The sequence below is a fragment of the Pseudophryne corroboree genome, chromosome 5 (genome assembly GCF_028390025.1).
Source record: "Pseudophryne corroboree isolate aPseCor3 chromosome 5, aPseCor3.hap2, whole genome shotgun sequence".
NCBI lineage: Eukaryota > Metazoa > Chordata > Amphibia > Anura > Myobatrachidae > Pseudophryne > Pseudophryne corroboree.
In genome coordinates this window covers 33,037,271-33,054,066 of record NC_086448.1, presented here as the reverse complement: position 1 = coordinate 33,054,066, position 16,796 = coordinate 33,037,271, and positions in this window count along the sequence as shown.

Sequence of the window (16,796 nt, the reverse complement as noted above, 5' to 3'; positions counted from 1 at the left end):
GAGGAATTAGTGCTGGCTGAGATCCGAGGACCCCAACAGGCTTTGGACCAGTGTGGGGGGTAAGCGCTGGCCCAGGGTGCCCCTCACAGCGCCGCACCATGTACCGCCGAGCCTTCCCAGGAGCGCAGTTAATACTGTGCTCCCTCCCCGCTGCCATCTTCACACCGGCCCCCCGCTTGCTAGGGGGGTCGGTGTCTTACTCGCCACTTCTTCAGCTCTGTAAGGGGTTGGCGGAATGCTGCTGGGGCGAGTGATCCCCTTTGGCGGAGAGCGATCCGACCCCTCTGGTGCTCAGTGTCCAGACAGCGGAGACAGTGGCTCAGACCTCGCAGGGTGGACACTGCTCCCCCCCTTAGTCCCTCTCTGCAGGGAGGCTGTTGCCAGCAGCCTCCCTGTAAAATAAAAAACTCTAAAATTAAACTTTTCTAGAAAAGCTCTGTAGAGCTCCCCTAGCTGTGACCGGCTCCTCTGGGCACATTTTCTAAACTGAGTCTGGTAGGAGGGGCATAGAGGGAGGAGCCAGCCCACACTCTCAAACTCTTAAAGTGCCAATGGCTCCTGGTGGACCTGTCTATACCCCATGTTACTAATGTGGACCCCAGCATCCCCCCCCCCCCCCCCAAATGAAAGCCGCAGTGTTTCCGATGGTCGCAATGTGTTCGATCGATGTTCCGATGTTTTTAAAAAAAAAATATGTTCTTCACCTAATTCACTCATAAAAAACCCGACAATTTCTGAGCAGTGTTGGGGAAAAAAAATAATCTGTTAAGTGGTTAAAAAAAAGTGCTACACCTGGCGCTTCAGGAAGGCACAATCCACATGACAATAAAATATACAATATATATTTTATTAATATAAAAATAAAGTATAAAAATACAAATGATACTCCCGGGAGCTAATTAGTCACAGCTAGTACAGGTTGAGTATCCCATATCCATATATTCCGAAATACGGAATATTCCGAAATACGGACTTTTTTGAGTGAGAGTGAGATAATGAAACCTTTGTTTTTTGATGGCTCAATGTACACAAACTTTGTTTAATACACAAAGGTATTAAAAATATTGTATTAAATGACCTTCAGGCTGTGTGTATAAGGTGTATATGAAACATAAATGAATTGTGTGAATGTAGACACACTTTGTTTAATGCACAAAGTTATAAAAAATATTGTCTAAAATGACCTTCACGCTGTGTGTATAAGGTGTATATGTAACATAGATGCATTCTGTGCTTAGATTTTGGTCCCATCGCCATGATATCTCATTATGGTATGCAATTATTCCAAAATACGGAAAAATCCCATATCCAAAATACCTCTGGTCCCAAGCATTTTGGATAAGGGAGACTCAACCTGTATACACAATAATAGCACAGAGCATTTCTTGTAGCATTCATTGCGATGTATGTCTAATGTTACTATACATCACACAGTCTTAATGATTGTAAGTGTCCAATACAGGACAATGGCAGATTATATAGTCCTTTTAATCATTCCTAATAGGCTCACATGTACAGATCATTGAGATACTCAGCTCCTTACTTAGGGTGAATCCACAGTAATGTCCTGTATGTAAATAGAGACTCTGTACTTGTGACATTGTACAGTGGGAGTCTGGTAACTTGAGACTCGGCGCGGTCCCGGCAGAGTTGACCCCAGATCACAATGACCCTTGCAGGTGTGTGAGGATAGTCGCTAACACTAAATAGCGTATTGGGGAATTCAGATGTACCTTGCTGAGAAGCCTGTGAGCGTGGTCCCCATTGTAGCCGTGGATCTAGTTGCTGCAGCACATCCAGGTGCGGTGGGCGCTCCTCGTCTTCGGCTAATCACCGGAGGAAACAGCTGTGTGCTGGGTGATGCTGCTGTGTCGGTCCAGCCACCACCACTCTATCACTGGTTAATTAACAGCTCCCGGGAGTATTATTTGTGTTTCTCTGACGTCCTAGTGGATGCTGGGAACTCCGTAAGGACCATGGGAAATAGCGGCTCCGCAGGAGACTGGGCACAACTAAGAAAGATTTAGGACTACCTGGTGTGCACTGGCTCCTCCCTCTATGCCCCTCCTCCAGACCTCAGTTAGAATTTTGTGCCCGGCCGAGCTGGTTGCACACTAGGGGCTCTCCTGAGCTCTTAAAAAGAAAGTATATTTAGGTTTTTTATTTTCAGTGAGATCTGCTGGCAACAGACTCACTGCTTCGAGGGACTGAGGGGAGAAGAAGCGAACCTACCTGCTTGCAGCTAGCTTGGGCTTCTTAGGCTACTGGACACCATTAGCTCCAGAGGGATCGAACACAGGCCCAGCCTCGGTCGTCCGGAGCCGCGCCGCCGTCCCCCTTGCAGAGCCAGAAGCAAGAAGAACGTCCAGAAAAACGGCGGCTGAAGAGTCGGGTCTTCATTAAGGTAGCGCACAGCACTGCAGCTGTGCGCCATTGCTCCCCATGCACACCTCACACTCCGGTCACTGATGGGTGCAGGGCGCTGGTGGGGGGCGCCCTGGGCTGCAATATAAATACCTTAGCTTGGCAAATAAACACATAATATAGTCAGGAAGACTATATATGTGTAAAATCCCCTGCCAAAAATATCCAGAAAAAAGCAGGAGAAGTCCGCCGTGAAGGGGGCGGGGCTATCTCCCTCAGCATACTGGCGCCATTTCCTCTCACAGCTCCGCTGGAAGGACGCTCCCCAGGCTCTCCCCTGCAGTTTCCAGACTCCATAGGGTAAAAAAGAGAGGGGAGGCACTAAATTTAGGCGCAAACTTGTGTATTATAGCATCTATAGGGGAAAAATCACTGTGTGTAGTGTGTATCCCTGTATTATATAGCGCTCTGGTGTGTGCTGGCATACTCTCTCTCTGTCACCCCAAAGGACTTTGTTGGGGTCCTGTCCTCAGTCAGAGCATTCCCTGTGTGTGTGCAGTGTGTCGGTACGGCTGTGTCGACATGTTTGATGAGGAGGCTTATGTGGAGGCAAAGCAGGTGCCGGTAAATGTGATGTCACCCCCTGCGGGGTCGACACCTGAATGGATGGACATGTGGAAGGAATTACGCGACAGTGTCAACTCCTTACATAAAAGGTTTGACGACATAGCAGATGTGGGACAGCCGGTTTCTCAGCACGTGCCTGCCCAGGCGTCTCAAAAGCCATCAGGGGCTCTAAAACGCCCACTACCTCAGATGGCAGACACAGATGTCGACACGGATACTGACTCCAGTGTCGACGACGATGAGACTAGTGTACATTCCAATAGAGCCACTCGTTATATGATTACGGCAATGAAAAATGTGTTGCACATTTCTGATATTACCCCAGGTACCACAAAAAAGGGTATTATGTTTGGGGAGAAAAAGCTACCAGTGGTTTTTCCCCCATCTGAGGAATTAAATGAAGTGTGTGAAGAAGCGTGGGCTTCCCCCGAGAAGAAATTGGTATTTTCTAAAAAGTTACTAATGGCGTACCCTTTCCCGCCAGAGGACAGGTCACGTTCGGAGACATCCCCTAGGGTGGATAAAGCGCTCACACATCTGTCAAAAAAGGTGGCACTACCGTCTCCGGACACGGCCGCCCTAAAGGAGCCTGCTGATAGAAAGCAGGAGGCTATCCTGAAGTCTGTATATACATACTCAGGAATTATACTGAGACCGGCTATTGCTTCAGCATGGATGTGCAGTGCTGCAGCTGCGTGGTCAGATTCCCTGTCGGAAAACATTGATACCCTAGACAGGGACACTATATTGCTAACCGTAGAGCATATTAAAGACGCTGTCTTATACATGAGAGATGCACAGAGGGATATTTGCCGGCTGGCATCTAAAATAAACGCAATGTCCATTTCTGCCAGGAGAGGATTGTGGACTCGGCAGTGGACAGGAGATGCAGATTCTAAAAGGCACATGGAAGTTTTGCCTTACAAGGGTGAGGAGTTGTTTGGGGATGGTCTCTCGGACCTTGTTTCCACAGCGACAGCTGGGAAGTCAGCATTTTTACCCCATGTTCCCTCACAGCCAAAGAAAGCACCGTATTATCAGGTACAGTCCTTTCGGCCCCAGAAAGGCAAGCGGGTTAGAGGCGCGTCCTTTCTGCCCAGAGGCAGAGGTAGAGGGAAAAAGCTGCAACATACAGCCAGTTCCCAGGAACAAAAGTCCTCCCCTGCTTCCTCTAAGTCCACCGCATGACGCTGGGGCTCCACAGGCGGAGCCAGGTACGGTGGGGGCCCGCCTCAAGAACTTCAGCGACCAGTGGGCTCGCTCACGGGTGGATCCCTGGATTCTACAAGTAGTATCTCAGGGGTACAAGCTGGAATTCGAGACGTCTCCCCCTCGCCGTTTCCTCAAATCTGCCTTGCCGACAGCTCCCCCGGACAGGGAGGCAGTGCTGGAGGCGATTCACAAGCTGTATTCTCAGCAGGTGATAATCAAGGTACCCCTCCAACAAGGACGGGGTTACTATTCAACAATGTTTGTGGTACCGAAACCGGACGGTTCGGTGAGACCCATTTTAAATTTAAAATCCTTGAACACTTATATAAGAAGGTTCAAGTTCAAGATGGAATCGCTCAGGGCGGTGATTGCAAGCCTGGACGAGGGGGATTACATGGTATCACTGGACATCAAGGATGCTTACCTGCATGTCCCCATTTACCCTCCTCACCAGGAGTACCTCAGATTTGTGGTACCACAGGACTGTCATTATCAATTCCAGACGTTGCCGTTTGGTCTGTCCACGGCACCGAGGGTATTTACCAAGGTAATGGCCGAAATGATGATACTCCTTCGGAAAAAGGGAGCTTTAATTATCCCGTACTTGGACGAACTCCTTATAAAGGCGAGGTCCAGGGAACAGTTGTTGATCGGAGTAGCACTAGCTCGGGAAGTGCTACAACAGCACGGCTGGATCCTGAATATTCCAAAGTCGCAGCTGGTTCCTACAACGTGTCTACTGTTCCTGGAGATGGTTCTGGACACAGATCAGAAAAAAAGTGTTTCTCCCGGAGGAGAAGGCCAAGGAGTTGTCATCTCTAGTCAGAGACCTCCTAAAACCAAAACAGGTGTCGGTGCACCACTGCACGCGAGTCCTGGGAAAGATGGTGGCTTCTTACGAAGCAATTCCATTCGGAAGCCATGCAAGGATCTTTCAGTGGGATCTGTTGGACAAGTGGTCCGGATCGCATCTTCAGATGCATCGGCTGATAACCCTGTCTCCAAGGACCAGGGTGTCGCTGTTGTGGTGGCTGCAGAGTGCTCATCTTCTAGAGGGCCGCAGATTCGGCATACAGGACTGGGTCCTGGTGACCACGGATGCCAGCCTTCGAGGTTGGGGGGCAGTCACACAGGGAAGAAACTTCCAAGGACTATGGACAAGTCAGGAGACTTCCCTACACATAAATATTCTGGAACTAAGGGCCATTTACAATGCCCTTAGTCAGGCAAGACCCCTGCTTCAACACCAGCCGGTGCTGATCCAGTCAGACAACATCACGGCGGTCGCCCATGTAAACCGACAGGGCGGCACAAGAAGCAGGATGGCGATGGCAGAAGCCACAAGGATTCTCCGATGGGTGGAAAATCACGTGGTAGCACTGTCAGCAGTGTTCATTCCCGGAGTGGACAACTGGGAAGCAGACTTCCTCAGCAGGCACGACCTCCACCCGGGAGAGTGGGGACTTCATCCAGAAGTCTTCAAGCTGATTGTAAATCGCTGGGAACGGCCACAGGTGGACATGATGGCGTCCCGCCTCAACAAAAAGCTAAAAAAATATTGCGCCAGGTCAAGGGACCCTCAAGCGATAGCTGTGGACGCTCTAGTGACACCGTGGGTGTACCAGTCGGTTTATGTGTTCCCTCCTCTGCCTCTCATACCCAAGGTACTGAGAATAATAAGAAGGAGAGGAGTAAGAACTATACTTGTGGTTCCGGATTGGCCAAGAAGAGCTTGGTACCCAGAACTTCAAGAAATGATCTCAGAGGACCCATGGCCTCTGCCGCTCAGACAGGACCTGCTGCTGCAGGGACCCTGTCTGTTCCAAGACTTACCGCGGCTGCGTTTGACGGCATGGCGGTTGAACGCCGGATCCTGAAGGAAAAGGGCATTCCGGAGGAAGTCATCCCTACGCTGATTAACGCTAGGAAGGAGGTGACCGCAAACCATTATCACCGCATATGGCGAAAATATGTTGCGTGGTGTGAGGCCAGAAGGGCCCCAACGGAGGAATTTCAGCTGGGTCGATTTCTGCACTTCCTACAGTCAGGGGTGTCTATGGGCCTAAAATTGGGTTCCATTAAGGTCCAGATTTCGGCTCTGTCGATTTTCTTCCAAAAAGAACTGGCTTCACTGCCTGAAGTTCAGACGTTTGTTAAAGGAGTGCTGCATATTCATCCCCCTTTTGTGCCTCCAGTGGCACCTTGGGATCTCAACGTGGTGTTGAATTTCCTTAAGTCACATTGGTTTGAGCCACTTAAAACCGTGGAACTAAAATATCTCACGTGGAAAGTGGTCATGCTGTTGGCCTTGGCTTCGGCCAGGCGTGCGTCAGAATTGGCGGCTTTGTCATGTAAAAGCCCTTATCTGATTTTCCATATGGATAGGGCGGAATTGAGGACTCGTCCCCAATTTCTTCCTAAGGTGGTATCAGCTTTTCATTTGAACCAACCTATTGTGGTGCCTGCGGCTACTAAGGACTTGGAGGATTCCAAGTTACTGGACATAGTCAGGGCCCTGAAAATCTATGTTTCCAGGACGGCTGGAGTCAGGAAAACTGACTCGCTATTTATCCTGTATGCGCCCAACAAGCTGGGTGCTCCTGCTTCAAAGCAGTCTATTGCTCGCTGGATCTGTAGTACGATTCAACTTGCACATTCTGCGGCTGGACTGCCGCATCCTAAATCTGTAAAAGCCCATTCCACGAGGAAAGTGGGCTCTTCTTGGGCGGCTGCCCGAGGGGTCTCGGCTTTACAACTTTGCCGAGCTGCTACTTGGTCGGGTTCAAACACATTTGCTAAATTCTACAAGTTTGATACCCTGGCTGAGGAGGACCTAGAATTTGCCCATTCGGTGCTGCAGAGTCATCCGCACTCTCCCGCCCGTTTGGGAGCTTTGGTATAATCCCCATGGTCCTTACGGAGTTCCCAGCATCCACTAGGACGTCAGAGAAAATAAGAATTTACTCACCGGTTATTCTATTTCTCATAGTCCGTAGTGGATGCTGAGCGCCCATCCCAAGTGCGGATTGTCTGCAATACTTGTATATAGTTATTGCCTAACTAAAGGGTTATTGTTTGGAGCCATCTGTTTGAGAGGCTGTTGTTGTTCATACTGTTAACTGGGTATAGTATCACGAGTTGTACGGTGTGATTGGTGTGGCTGGTATGAGTCTTACCCGGGATTCCAAAATCCTTTCCTTATTGTGTCAGCTCTTCCGGGCACAGTTTCCTAACTGAGGTCTGGAGGAGGGGCATAGAGGGAGGAGCCAGTGCACACCAGATAGTCCTAAATCTTTCTTAGTTGTGCCCAGTCTCCTGCGGAGCCGCTATTCCCCATGGTCCTTACGGAGTTCCCAGCATCCACTACGGACTACGAGAAATAGAATTACCGGTGAGTAAATTCTTATTTCTCTGACGTCCTAGTGGATGCTGGGGACTCCGAAAGGACCATGGGGAATAGCGGCTCCGCAGGAGACTGGGCACAAAAGTAAAGGCTTTAAGACTACCTGGTGTGCACTGGCTCCTCCCCCTATGACCCTCCTCCAAGCCTCAGTTAGATTTTTGTGCCCGAACGAGAAGGGTGCAGTCTAGGTGGCTCTCCTGAGCTGCTTGGAAAAAAGTTTAGTTTTAGGTTTTTTATTTTCAGTGAGACCTGCTGGCAACAGGCTCACTGCATCGAGGGACTAAGGGGAGAAGAAGCGAACTCACCTGCGTGCAGAGTGGATTGGGCTTCTTAGGCTACTGGACATTAGCTCCAGAGGGACGATCACAGGCCCAGCCATGGATGGGTCCCAGAGCCGTGCCGCCGTCCCCCTTACAGAGCCAGAAGAGCAGAAGAGGTCCGGAAAAATCGGCGGCAGAAGACGTCCTGTCTTCAATAAGGTAGCGCACAGCACCGCAGCTGTGCGCCATTGCTCTCAGCACACTTCACACTCCGGTCACTGAGGGTGCAGGGCGCTGGGTGGGGGCGCCCTGAGACGCAATATAAACACCTTAGGGGGCAAAAAATGCATCACATATAGCTCCTGGGCTATATGGATGCATTTAACTCATGCCTGTTTTTCCGTAAAAAAGCGGGAGAACGGCCGCCGAGAAGGGGGCGGAGCCTATCTCCTCAGCACACTGGCGCCATTTTTCCTCACAGCTCCGTTGGAGGGAAGCTCCCTGACTCTCCCCTGCAGTCCTGCACTACAGAAACAGGGTAAAACAAGAGAGGGGGGGGCACTAAATTGGCAGATAAATCTATGCAGCAGCTATATAAGGGAAAAACGCTTATATAAGGTTATCCCTGTATATATATAGCGCTCTGGTGTGTGCTGGCAAACTCTCCCTCTGTCTCCCCAAAGGGCTAGTGGGGTCCTGTCCTCTATCAGAGCATTCCCTGTGTGTGTGCTGTGTGTCGGTACGTTGTGTTGACATGTATGAGGAGGAAAATGGTATGGAGGCGGAGCAATTGCCTGTATTAGTGATGTCACCCCCTAGGGAGTCGACACCTGACTGGATGGTCTTATGGAAGGAATTACGTGATAGTGTCAGCACTTTACAAAAGACTGTTGACGACATGAGACAGCCGGCAAATCAGTTAATACCTGTACAGGCGTCTCAAACACCGTCAGGGGTTCTAAAGCGCCCGTTACCTCAGGTGGTCGACACGGACACTGACTCCAGTGTCGACGGTGAGGAAACAAACGTATTTTCCAGTAGGGCCACACGTTACATGATCACGGCAATGAAGGAGGTTTTGAACATTTCTGATACTACAAGTACCACAAAAAAGGGTATTATGTGGGGTGTGAAAAAACTACCCGTAGTTTTTCCTGAATCAGATGAATTAAATGAGGTGTGTGATGAAGCGTGGGTTTCCCCCGATAAAAAACTGCTAATTTCTAAAAAATTATTGGCATTATACCCTTTCCCGCCAGAGGTTAGGGCGCGTTGGGAAACACCCCCTAGGGTGGATAAGGCGCTCACACGCTTATCTAAACAAGTGGCGTTACCGTCTCCTGATACGGCCGCCCTCAAGGAACCAGCTGATAGGAAGCTGGAAAATATCCTAAAAAGTATATACACACATACTGGTATTATACTGCGACCAGCAATCGCCTCAGCCTGGATGTGCAGTGCTGGGGTGGCTTGGTCGGATTCCCTGACTGAAAATATTGATACCCTGGACAGGGACAATATATTATTGACTATAGAGCATTTAAAGGATGCATTTCTATATATGCGAGATGCACAGAGGGATATTTGCACTCTGGCATCAAGAGTAAGTGCGCTGTCCATTTCTGCCAGAAGAGGGTTATGGACGCGACAGTGGTCAGGTGATGCGGATTCCAAACGGCATATGGAAGTATTGCCGTATAAAGGGGAGGAGTTATTTGGGGTCGGTCTATCGGACCTGGTGGCCACGGCAACGGCTGGGAAATCCACCTTTTTACCCCAGGTCACCTCTCAGCAGAAAAAGACACCGTCTTTTCAGGCTCAGTCCTTTCGTCCCCATAAGGGCAAGCGGGCAAAAGGCCACTCGTATCTGCCCCGGGGCAGAGAAGGGGGAAAAAGACTGCAGCAGACAGCCTCTTCCCAGGAACAGAAGCCCTCCCCCGCTTCTGCCAAGTCCTCAGCATGACGCTGGGGCCTTACAAGCGGAATCAGACACGGTGGGGGCCCGTCTCAAGAATTTCAGCGCGCAGTGGGCTCACTCGCAAGTGGACCCCTGGATCCTGCAGGTAGTATCTCAGGGGTACAAATTGGAATTCGAGACGTCTCCCCCTCGCCGGTTCCTGAAGTCTACTTTACCAACGTCTCCCCCCGACAGGGAGGCGGTATTGGAAGCCATTCACAAGCTGTATTCCCAGCAGGTGATAATCAAGGTACCCCTCCTACAACAGGGAAAGGGGTATTATTCCACGCTGTTTGTGGTACCGGAGCCGGACGGCTCGGTGAGACCTATTTTAAATCTGAAATCCTTGAACACTTACATACAAAGGTTCAAATTCAAGATGGAATCACTCAGAGCAGTGATAGCGAACCTGGAAGAAGGGGACTATATGGTGTCTCTGGACATCAAGGATGCTTACCTCCATGTCCCAATTTGCCCTTCTCACCAAGGGTACCTCAGGTTTGTGGTACAGAACTGTCACTATCAGTTTCAGACGCTGCCGTTTGGATTGTCCACGGCACCCCGGGTCTTTACCAAGGTAATGGCCGAAATGATGATTCTTCTTCGAAGAAAAGGCGTTTTAATTATCCCTTACTTGGACGATCTCCTGATAAGGGCAAGGTCCAGAGAACAGTTAGAGGTCGGAGTAGCACTATCTCAAGTAGTACTACGACAGCACGGATGGATTCTAAATATTCCAAAATCGCAGCTGATTCCGACGACACGTCTGCTGTTCCTAGGGGACACAGTACAGAAAAAGGTGTTTCTCCCGGAGGAGAAAGCCAGGGAGTTATCCGACCTAGTCAGGAACCTCCTAAAACCAGGCCAAGTGTCAGTGCATCAATGCACAAGGGTCCTGGGAAAAATGGTGGCTTCTTACGAAGCGATTCCATTCGGCAGATTCCACGCAAGAACTTTTCAGTGGGATCTGCTGGACAAATGGTCCGGATCGCATCTTCAAATGCATCAGCGGATAACCCTGTCTCCAAGGACAAGGGTGTCTCTCCTGTGGTGGTTGCAGAGTGCTCATCTTCTAGAGGGCCGCAGATTCGGCATTCAGGACTGGGTCCTGGTGACCACGGATGCCAGCCTGAGAGGCTGGGGAGCAGTCACACAGGGAAGAAATTTCCAGGGCTTGTGGTCAAGCATGGAAACGTCACTTCACATAAATATCCTGGAACTAAGGGCCATTTACAATGCCCTAAGTCAGGCAAGGCCTCTGCTTCAGGGTCAGCCGGTGCTGATCCAGTCGGACAACATCACGGCAGTCGCCCACGTAAACAGACAGGGCGGCACAAGAAGCAGGAGGGCAATGACGGAAGTTGCAAGGATTCTTCGCTGGGCGGAAAATCATGTGATAGCACTGTCAGCAGTGTTCATTCCGGGAGTGGACAACTGGGATGCACACTTCCTCAGCAGACACGATCTCCACCCGGGGGAGTGGGGACTTCACCCAGAAGTCTTCCACATGATTGTGAACCGTTGGGAAAAACCAAAGGTGGACATGATGGCGTCCCGCCTCAACAAAAAACTGGACAGATATTGTGCCAGGTCAAGGGACCCTCAGGCAATAGCTGTGGACGCTCTGGTAACACCGTGGGTGTACCAGTCAGTGTATGTTTTCCCTCCTCTGCCTCTCATACCCAAGGTACTGAGAATCATAAGAAGGAGAGGAGTAAGGACTATACTTGTGGCTCCGGATTGGCCAAGAAGGACTTGGTACCCGGAACTTCAAGAGATGCTCACGGAAGACCCGTGGCCTCTACCTCTAAGAAAGGACCTGCTCCAGCAGGGACCATGTCTGTTCCAAGACTTACCGCGGCTGCGTTTGACGGCATGGCGGTTGAACGCCGGATCCTGAAGGAAAAAGGCATTCCGGATGAAGTCATCCCTACCCTGATCAAAGCCAGGAAGGATGTAACTGTGCAACATTATCACCGTATTTGGCGTAAATATGTTGCGTGGTGTGAGGCCAGGAAGGCCCCTACAGAGGAATTTCAACTGGGTCGTTTCCTGCATTTCCTGCAAACAGGACTGTCTATGGGCCTAAAATTGGGGTCCATTAAGGTTCAAATTTCAGCCCTGTCAATATTCTTCCAAAAAGAACTAGCTTCAGTTCCTGAAGTCCAGACGTTTGTCAAGAGGGTACTGCATATACAGCCTCCTTTTGTGCCTCCAGTGGCACCTTGGGATCTCAATGTAGTTTTGGGGTTCCTAAAATCACATTGGTTTGAACCACTCACCACTGTGGACTTAAAATATCTCACATGGAAAGTGGTAATGCTGTTAGCCCTGGCCTCAGCCAGGCGTGTCTCAGAATTGGCGGCTTTATCCTATAAAAGCCCTTACCTAATTTTTCATACGGACAGGGCAGAATTGAGGACTCGTCCTCAATTTCTCCCTAAGGTGGTTTCAGCTTTTCACTTAAACCAGCCTATTGTGGTGCCTGCGGCTACTAGGGACTTGGAGGATTCCAAGTTGCTGGACGTAGTCAGGGCCCTGAAAATATGTTTCCAGGACGGCTGGAGTCAGAAAATCTGACTCGCTGTTTATCCTGTATGCACCCAACAAGCTGGGTGCTCCTGCTTCTAAGCAGACTATTGCTCGTTGGATTTGTAGTACAATTCAGCTTGCACATTCTGTGGCAGGCCTGCCACAGCCAAAATCTGTAAAAGCCCATTCCACACGGAAAGTGGGCTCATCTTGGGTGGCTGCCCGAGGGGTCTCGGCTTTACAACTTTGCCGAGCAGCTACTTGGTCAGGGGCAAACACGTTTGCAAAATTCTACAAATTTGATACCCTGGCTGAGGAGGACCTGGAGTTCTCTCATTCGGTGCTGCAGAGTCATCCGCACTCTCCCGCCCGTTAGGGAGCTTTGGTATAATCCCCATGGTCCTTTCGGAGTCCCCAGCATCCACTAGGACGTCAGAGAAAATAAGAATTTACTTACCGATAATTCTATTTCTCATAGTCCGTAGTGGATGCTGGGCGCCCATCCCAAGTGCGGATTGTCTGCAATACTTGTACATAGTTATTGTTACAAAAAATCGGGTTATTATTGTTGTGAGCCATCTTTTCAGAGGCTCCTCTGTTATCATGCTGTTAACTGGGTTCAGATCACAAGTTGTACGGTGTGATTGGTGTGGCTGGTATGAGTCTTACCCGGGATTCAAAATCCTTCCTTATTGTGTACGCTCGTCCGGGCACAGTATCCTAACTGAGGCTTGGAGGAGGGTCATAGGGGGAGGAGCCAGTGCACACCAGGTAGTCTTAAAGCTTTTACTTTTGTGCCCAGTCTCCTGCGGAGCCGCTATTCCCCATGGTCCTTTCGGAGTCCCCAGCATCCACTACGGACTATGAGAAATAGAATTATCGGTAAGTAAATTCTTATTTTTTTTATTCTTTATTTTTATATTCATAAAACATATATTGTATATTTTATTGTCATGTGGATTGTGCCTTCCTGAAGCGCCAGGTGTAGCACTTTTTTTTTTTAAAGACGTATGGGCTAACGATGATGTTACCCTGTTATATTCAATTGGGCAGCCCTGCCATAGAGGGATCCTGTGATCCTTCTTCAGTAGCCTAAAGCCGATTGCACATATTTACACATTACGCATGTGTAGTTGCCCAGGCTGGGTCCAAAGCTGATGTAAAATGAACACATATGGGTATATTTACTAAAATTCGTATTTTCCCGAATGAGGTTAAAGTTCAATCACGAATGACATCGAAAGTGTAAAGTTGCAACTTTTTGAATTAATTACGACTAATTTACTAAGCTGTCGTATTCTGCATTTTCGTATTTTCCGATGTCGATGTAATTCGTATTTTTTTGCAGTGTTTTACGTGAGTGAATTGTAAAACACTGTCGACTTTAACACAATGAATCTCGGCCGGATCTGTGAGATCCGTGCTAGGCTTCATTGTGCACCTTTCGAAAAAAATAAAACATTGTTAAAATCTGGGGGGGGGGGAATGCGTGGGGTACCCCCTCCTAAGCAAAACCAGCCTCGGGCTCTTTGAGCCGGTCCTGGTTGAAAAAATATGGGGGGAAAAGTGACAGGGGTTCCTCCATATTTAAACAACCAGCACCGGGCTCTGCGCCTGGTCCTGGTTCCAAAAATACGGGGGACAAAAAGCGTAGGGGTCCCCCGTATTTCTGAAACCAGCACCGGGCTCCACTAGCCAGGTACATAATGCCACAGCCGGGGGACACTTTTATATTGGTCCCTGCGGCCCTGGCATTACATACCCAACTAGTCACCCCTGGCCGGGGTACCCTGGAGGAGTGGGGACCCCTTCAATCAAGGGGTCCCCCCCTCCAGCCACCCAAGGGCCAGGGGTGAAGCCCGAGGCTGTCCCCCCCCATCCAAGGGATGCGGATGGGGGGCTGATAGCCTTTTTGTAAAAATTTGAATATTGTTATTAGTAGCAGTACTACAAGTCCCAGCAAGCCTCCCCCGCAAGCTGGTACTTGGAGAACCACAAGTACCAGCATGCGGTGGAAAACCGGGCCCACTGGTACCTGTAGTACTACTACTAAAAAAAATACCCCAATAAAAACAGAAGACACACACCTTGAAAGTAAAAGTTTAATACATACATCCACACCTCCATACACACATACTTACCTATGTTCACACGAGGGTCGGTCCTCTTCTCCATGTAGAATCCATGGGGTACCTGTTGAAAAAATTATACTCACATAATCCAGTGTAGTTCGGTCCTCTTCTGTTCTATTTGTAATCCACGTACTTTGCAAAATAAAAAAACGGATACACGACCACGCACTGAAAGGGGTCTCATGTTTTCACATGGAACCCCTTTCCCCGACTGCCAGGAACCCCCCCTGACTTCTGTCTTAGAGGGTTCCTTCAGCCAATCAGGGAGCGCCACGTTGTGGCACCCTCCGGATTGGCTGTGTGCTCCTGTAGTGTATGTCAGGCAGCACACGGCAGTGATACAATGTAGTGCCTATGCGCTCCATTGTAACCAATGGTGGGAACTTTGTGGTCAGCGGTTGACCGAAAGTAACCTCACCGCTGACCACAAAGTTCCCACCATTGGTTACAATGGAGCGCATAGGCGCTACATTGTATCACTGCCGTGTGCTGCCTGACATACACTACAGGAGCACACAGCCAATCAGGAGGGTGCCACAACGTGGCGCTCCCTGATTGGCTGAAGGAACCCTCTTAGACAGAAGTCAGGGGGGGTTCCTGGCAGTCGGGGAAAGGGGTTCCATGTGAATTCATGGGACCCCTTTCAGTGCGTGGTCAGGTGTCCGTTTTTTTATTTTGCAAAGTACGTGGATTACAAATAGAACAGAAGAGGACCGAACTACACTGGATTATGTGAGTATAATTTTTTCAACAGGTACCCCATGGATTCTACATGGAGAAGAGGACCGACCCTCGTGTGAACATAGGTAAGTATGTGTGTATGGAGGTGTGGATGTATGTATTAAACTTTTACTTTCTAGGTGTGTGTCTTATGTTTTTATTGGGGTATTTTTTTAGTAGTAGTACTACAGGTACCAGTGGGCCCGGTTTTCCACCGCATGCTGGTACTTGTGGTTCTCCAAGTACCAGCTTGCGGGGGAGGCTTGCTGGGACTTGTAGTACTGCTACTAAAAACAATATTCAAATTTTGACAAAAAGGCTATCAGCCCCCCATCCGCAGCCCTTGGGTGGGGGGGACAGCTTCGGGCTTCACCCTTGACCCTTGGGTGGCTGGAGGGGGGGGACCCCTTGATTGAAGGGGTCCCCACTCCTCCAGGGTACCCCGGCCAGGGGTGACTAGTTGGGTATGTAATGCCAGGGCCGCAGGGACCAATATAAAAGTGTCCCCCGGCTGTGGCATTATGTATCTGGCTAGTGGAGCCCGGTGCTGGTTTCAGAAATACGGGGGACCCCTACGCTTTTTGTCCCCCGTATTTTTGGGACCAGGACCAGGTGCAGAGCCCGGTGCTGGTTGTTTAAATATGTGGGAACCCCTGTCACTTTTTCCCCCATATTTTTTCAACCAGGACCGGCTCAAAGAGCCCGAGGCTGGTTTTGCTTAGGAGGGGGGACCCCACGCATTTTTTTTTGGGAAAAATTAACACTTTCCCACCCCTTCCCACTGAAAAACATGCTCGGATCTCATGGATCCGTGCATGCCTATCCGAACACGGTAAAAAAAAGCAGGTCTGTTTTATTTTAGCACTTTTTCACGATTTGTATTTTTTCACGGCAGTGTTTGGCTATTGTCGGCAGTGTTTGTGAATTGCACTTTTTAGTAAATGACAGATTTCTACCAAATTCCAGGTGTATTTGACCGATGGTGTATTCATTCGTATTTTTTTCCTAGGACTTCCAAAAAAATACCAATGCCCTCATCACTGCCGTGATTTGAGTTTAGTAAATTCCCGAGATGACACTTTGAAGAAAAAACACCATCTCGGTCAAAATCGTGAGCTTAGTAAATATACCCCATAGATTCACGCTGTCGGCAGTAAAGTTTCTCTATAACGTACTGTGAAATCCCAGGCAGTGACTCTGCCAAATGTTGCAAAAGCTGGAGGAGACGTCTCAGGTAAAAAGACGCACAATACAGGCCCTAGTGATCCGCTGCAGGCTTCCAAAGACTGCATCGGATCAACCGTCGGGTTATTCAGGATATCCAGCAAAATCACACTGCAGGGGCTAGTGTAGCGGTGTCCAGGGACACAGCCTCTGACTTCGCCACGCCCTGAATGCCCGCAGTGCGCCAATCCTGCGGCTTTTAGGTCGCTGTGAGCGACATCGCATCCTACAGATCTGCACATGCGCAGAGCAAAAAAAAAAACATTGCAGATTTCCGTGAAGATCATATTTACTGATGAGGCCCTATACGCGTTAATGGTGAAAAAATACTTTTTCTTCCCGGCTGTACTTTCTAGTACTTTCTA